This window comes from Schistocerca nitens, chromosome 12 (assembly GCF_023898315.1).
Source record: "Schistocerca nitens isolate TAMUIC-IGC-003100 chromosome 12, iqSchNite1.1, whole genome shotgun sequence".
Classification (NCBI taxonomy): domain Eukaryota; kingdom Metazoa; phylum Arthropoda; class Insecta; order Orthoptera; family Acrididae; genus Schistocerca; species Schistocerca nitens.
In genome coordinates this window covers 44,772,849-44,778,447 of record NC_064625.1, presented here as the reverse complement: position 1 = coordinate 44,778,447, position 5,599 = coordinate 44,772,849, and the positions used below count along the sequence as shown (strand labels likewise).

General features: G+C 43.6%; 1 non-coding gene across 1 annotated transcript; it reads left to right on the top strand.

Moving 5' to 3' along the window:
* Positions 1-626: 626 nt before the first annotated feature.
* Positions 627-701, top strand: Trnal-caa (transfer RNA leucine (anticodon CAA)). The gene has a single exon. It is a non-coding gene; the product is annotated as a tRNA-Leu (tRNA).
* Positions 702-5,599: the final 4,898 nt, after the last annotated feature.

Sequence of the window (5,599 nt, the reverse complement as noted above, 5' to 3'; positions counted from 1 at the left end):
TGAGGTGTGAGGCTGTGGGGGCGGCCCTTGGCAGCCGGCTCGCCTGGATGCGCTGGCCGGCGACCTGTTGCCGCCGCTTGCTGCTGCCGGCGGCGCCTGAAATACCTCGCGGAAGTCCCCCCGCTCTGCCAGTAAGGTCGAGGACCTGCGGCACTGCCCTCCCTTACGAATGCTCTCCACTACGTCTGCATACGTACTTTGCAAACCACCATGAAACTCGTGGCACAGAATACTTACCAGCACGTACATTAAAAACCAAAAAGTAAACTCGGTCCGAACAGGCCTCAGACGTTTCCTGGCAGATTAAAACTGTGTGCCGGACCGATACTCGAACTAGGGACCTTTGCCTTTCGCGGGCAAGTGCTCTACCAACTGAGCTACCCAAGCACGACTCACGCCCCGTCCTCACAGCTTTACTTCTGCCAGTACCTCGTCTCCTACTTTCCAAACTTCACAGAAGATCTCCTGCGAACCCTGCAGAAGCTCTGGCTAAGCCATGTCTCCGCAATATCCTTTGTTTCAGGAGTGCTAGTTCTGCAGGGTTCGCAGGAGAGCTTCTGTAAAGTTTGGAAAGTAGGAGACGAGGTACTGGCCGAAGTAAAGCTGTGAGGACGGGGCGTGAGTCGTGCTTGGGTAGCTCAGTTGGTAGAGCACTTGCCCGCAAAAGGCAGAGGTCCCGAGTTCGAGTCTCGGTCCGGCACACAGTTTTGATCTGCCAGGAAGTTTCATATCGGCGCACACTCCGCTGCAGAGTGAAAATCTCATTCAGGCCTCTGAAGGGTCAAAGGCACGGACCGACCGCCGTGTCATCCTCAGCCCATACACGTCACTGGGAGCGAATATGGAAGAGTATGTGGTCAGCACACCATTCTCCCAGTCGTTGTCAGTTTACGAGACCCGAGCCGCTACTTCTCAGTCAGATAGTTCCTCAATTTGCTTCACATGGTCTGAGTACTCCCCACTTGGCAACAGATCCTGACAGACATCCACCCTAGTTTTAGCTAAGCACCACTGCACTTAACGCGAGTGATCTGAAAACCGGTTTTGCCAATGCAGTAACGCACTGACGATTCTGACACGGACCCAGACTTCGAAATGACAGCAGTAGTGAAATAAGTATTGGTGAGGAGGAAGATATTGAGCCTTCTACCAGCACCGACGCACCTACTGTTGTTGATTCAAGAACAGCTCCTGCAACTGACCTAGCTACGTTGAAAAAGATGCCAGAAATTCCAGTTGACTATTTATTCAAAAAATTTAAAAAACGTACTCAAGTATGTTTAGGTTTCAGGAAGACGTCACACGCTTTCATATGCACCAAAACGAAACAAATCAGTACTGCAGTGACCTTTGTGGAGTAAATTTTTCGACGACCGGCTGCAGTCCCGAAATCTCTTCGAACTTTTAAATTTTAAATTTCAGCCCTTTTTTCGCCAGTGTATCATTATGATCAAATTGACAGTGACAGCGGGTAAAGAAAAACCAGTTATAATAACGTACTACGACAAAACAAAGGGCCGCGTAGATCTCGTTGATGCTGTGTGTGGTGGATATATTGTTGCTAGAGAGACAGATGACGGTCTCTCTGTCTCTTTTTTCAGTTGTTGAGCATTTCATCTCTCAGTGGCTACATTGTAAACAAAGCAAACAAAAACATTTCAGTTGGAAGAGAATACCTCAGAACCCAAGGCAAGTCTCCCGTAACGCCATATTTGACAATGCTTGCAACCCAGCCAAACCTTAGCGCGAAATTCTCATGCTAAACTGTAACCTCCCCAGCACCCAAGAACAAAGGGTAGTTGAAGATGCACAACCAGGGAAAAGGGGGAGATACTACAAATGCAAGGAAAGCAAAACTAAATACTTTTGCAAAGTTTACTAGGTGTGCTTAAGCTTGGTGCGTGCTGAAATGGTTGTGGCTATTGTTTTAAAAAAATGATTTTAGAGGACGATATTTCACAAGCTATTTATCATATTCACAATTTCTATTTATATAATGAAAATTCAACATTTTTGCTTCTTAGTTCTCTAACTTATTCTCATTTATATTCGTATATCAATCAGATTTACTAGTGTTTCCAGTTTTCTTACATTTAGTACTAGAAAGAAGTATGGTTTTAAGTTATTTTTTTGCAGTTATTGTATAATTTAAAAATTTAAAGTAATGCCACTATAGCATTTAGTATTACCTGAACAAAATAAAAGTTCGTCATTTGATGTAAATGTACAGTTTGTCACTTGTTATAAGTGTTTTATTTATTGTGTACCACAGATCCAGCCCGACCATTCTTGGAACTATTCTTCGCCCAACAGTTCTAGGGTTAACGCACCTGCCTAGTAATCAGGACATCCTGGGTTCGAATCCCAGTCCGGTACACATTTTCACTCGTCGCTGCTGATTCCGGATAATGACCTGGTGCAGCTGACAGCAGCGATCCCCTCCCTTTCCTCTCTTTTCCCCACCTTCAGTTTTACATACAACTGAACGAAACTAGTATGCAGCCGTTTCAGTTTCCAGGTTCGAGTGGCTTCACTTAATGTGAGACAACTGACTGACACAAGTACTGTCGGTTACGTCAGTTATATAATTTTTCTTAAAAGCCATCATAGTCGCCGTTGACTGTACATACAGTCAACGGTGACTATGATGTCTTTTAAGAAATATTATATGACCGTGAATCCCAACCATGAGAAGTTAATCAGTTATGTAATTGTTTTCACTCACTCTCTGGGTTCGAGTGATTTCACTTACATACTTATTTCACCCTTTTCCAGGGGAAGCGGGTGGTAGAAATGCGGTTAGCGCCGAAGCAATCGGTTTTCGGTTATATCTGTTTTCTTTCCATGCCAATTTAACCTCTCAAAACTGCTTAAAATAATCGATTTTCGTTTTTATTCCTATTATTTGCCGTAATAAACGTACAAAAATGGAACAATATTGATTCACTCAGTGTCAAGACACGTAGAATCGGTATAAATTAAATAGGCAAATAAAAGAAAATATAGTCCAGCCACCATTCGAATAGTCAAGATCAAAACGGAGATTGAAGGACTATTTCTATTTTTGTGTTAATGTACCTCGTTTTCAAGGGCTACAAGCAGGTAACGGCACATTATGTAGACGCGGGCAACAGATCAGTTACTTTCTATTTTTATAGTATATTGTTAAGTTTTTAATTCATTACTGTTACGGGGTACATGAAAGGAGCCTCCACGAAGATAGCAATGATTTCCGACCAAGACAAGACTTGCAATCGGGAGTGCCCTGGGCGTCAGATTTCTCTGGCGGCTGATCCTTCCACTCCACAATCATCATCTTGGTCCTTCTCAGGACCACACATCGGTAAATACAGAAGGTATACCATCACCAAAAGAAGAACTGCTACAAGAGCTGTGCAGACAAACCAAGTGCGATGTACTCTGCATACAGGAGACTCACAGAACCTGTGAAATGCGCAGACCAAAAATAAACGGAATACGACTGCCTACGGAAAGACCCCACCCAAAATACGGAAGTGCTATATTTGTCCAACCAGATATACAGGTAATATCAACAGCCCTTACTGAAGAAAATGATCTTGAAGTTTTAACTCTTGAAATCAAAGGCTGTACAATCACATCCCTATACAAACTACCGGATGCTGATCTCAAAATCAATGTACCTGACAACTTTTATAGTCAAAACACACAGATAGTGCTGGTGACTTCAACCATCACAGCACTACATGGGGCTATGAGCATGATAATGAGAACGATACAGCATTACAAGCACATGCGGAAGGCAATCATCTGAGCCTTATACATGTCCCTAAGCAATCTGCATCTTTCAACAGTGGCAGATGGAAACGCAGATACAAACCTGATCTGTTATTTTGCAGCGAGAACATCTCACAACAGTGCATAAAAACTGTCCGCAACCACAGTCCAAATTCACCTATCATGTGATAAATTTACGCAGCAGTTAGGCTGCAGACAGTTCCGTTTAGAAGGATGTTTAACTTCGGGAAAGCCAACAGGCCAAAGTTTACAGAAACGCTGGATGCTGCAGTTCCCAGTGTTGAACCTTCACCTGACTCATATGACACTTTTGTGGAGGCTGCAAAGAGATGCTCCAGAATTGCCATTCTTGGTCTAACTTCAGAACTCAGTGCTCAACTCACAGAGTATAAGAAGATCCATTTGGTGAGAAACGATGGCAGCTGGGAAAAAAATTATTACATCTCTGAAAGAATCCAAAAGGAATTCTTGGGTTAAAACTATGGAAGAACTTGATCTAATCAGAAACAGTCATAAAGCGTGGAGATTATTGAGACGCCTCAATAATGACCCAACCAGATGCACAGCACACTGCAACATCACTGCAGATCAGATAGCACACCAACTGCTCGTGAATGGGAAAGGAAGCCATAGAGTCAAAGTTCCGAAAGTACAGCAGGGGGGTCAAGAACAAACGAAGGATCTGACTCTCCCATTAGAGATATCAGAATTAAACAAGGCTATTAACGAGAGCAAAACTGGGAAAGCATCCGGTTTAGATGATATCCATATGTAGCAAGTCAAGAATTTCGGGCCAGCAACAAGAAAATGCAGCTTTTCAACAACCTCATGAACCAGTGCCAAATATCAAAGATCTGGCGAAAGAGCAGGGTGATAGCTCTTCTGAAACCTGGAAAGGAAGCAAATCATCCCAAGAATTTCAGACGAATTAGCTTTTTGGGTCACCTTTATAAACTTTTCGAATGTACAATTCTTAATAGAATCCTACCAGTAATAGACCCTCTTCTTATACCTGAACAAGCAGGATTTCAACCAAACAGAAAGCTGCACAGGGCAACTTTTGAATCTCACTCGGTTTATAGAGGATGGCTTTGAAACCCGACAAGCAACGGGCGTGTTCTTCGTGGATCTCACAGCAGCTCTTGATACCGTCCATCATCGGTTACTCCATGTAAAATTATACAATATCATGATGAATGCCCACCTTGTTAGACTAATCAGCACCCTCCTCCAAAACCGCAAGTTTCTTGTTGAATATCTAGGACAACTCAGTGACTGGATGCAGAAAAATGGTCTACCTCAGGGAAGCATCTTGGCTCCACTTCTCTTTGACATTTACGCCAACGACCAGCCACTAACCCCAGCACAAGGGGATTCTTATATGCAGATGACCTAGCCCTTGCTACGCAGAGCTCATACTTCGAAACTGTGGAAAGAAACCCGACAACTGCACTTAGAACACTGTCAAGTTACTGCCATCGGAACCAACTCAGACGAAACCCCTCGAAGAGACAAGTGTGTGCCTTTCATTTAAGGAACTGGGAAGCTAATCGTGAGCTACATATTGAATGGTCAGGCATCCAACTCCAGCATCATCATGCCCCTAAATACTTGGGAGTCACTCTCGACAGAACTCTGACATTCAAAACTCATTGCAAGAACACCAAAATGAAAATCTCCACTAGAAAAACCTAATTCGCAAACTAGCAGGGATACAGAGGGGTTCACATCCACAAACTATTTGCTCTTCTGCAAAGGCACTGTTCTTTTCTTCTGCCGAATATGCTTCCCCAGTCTGGTACAAGTCATCTAATGCCAGACA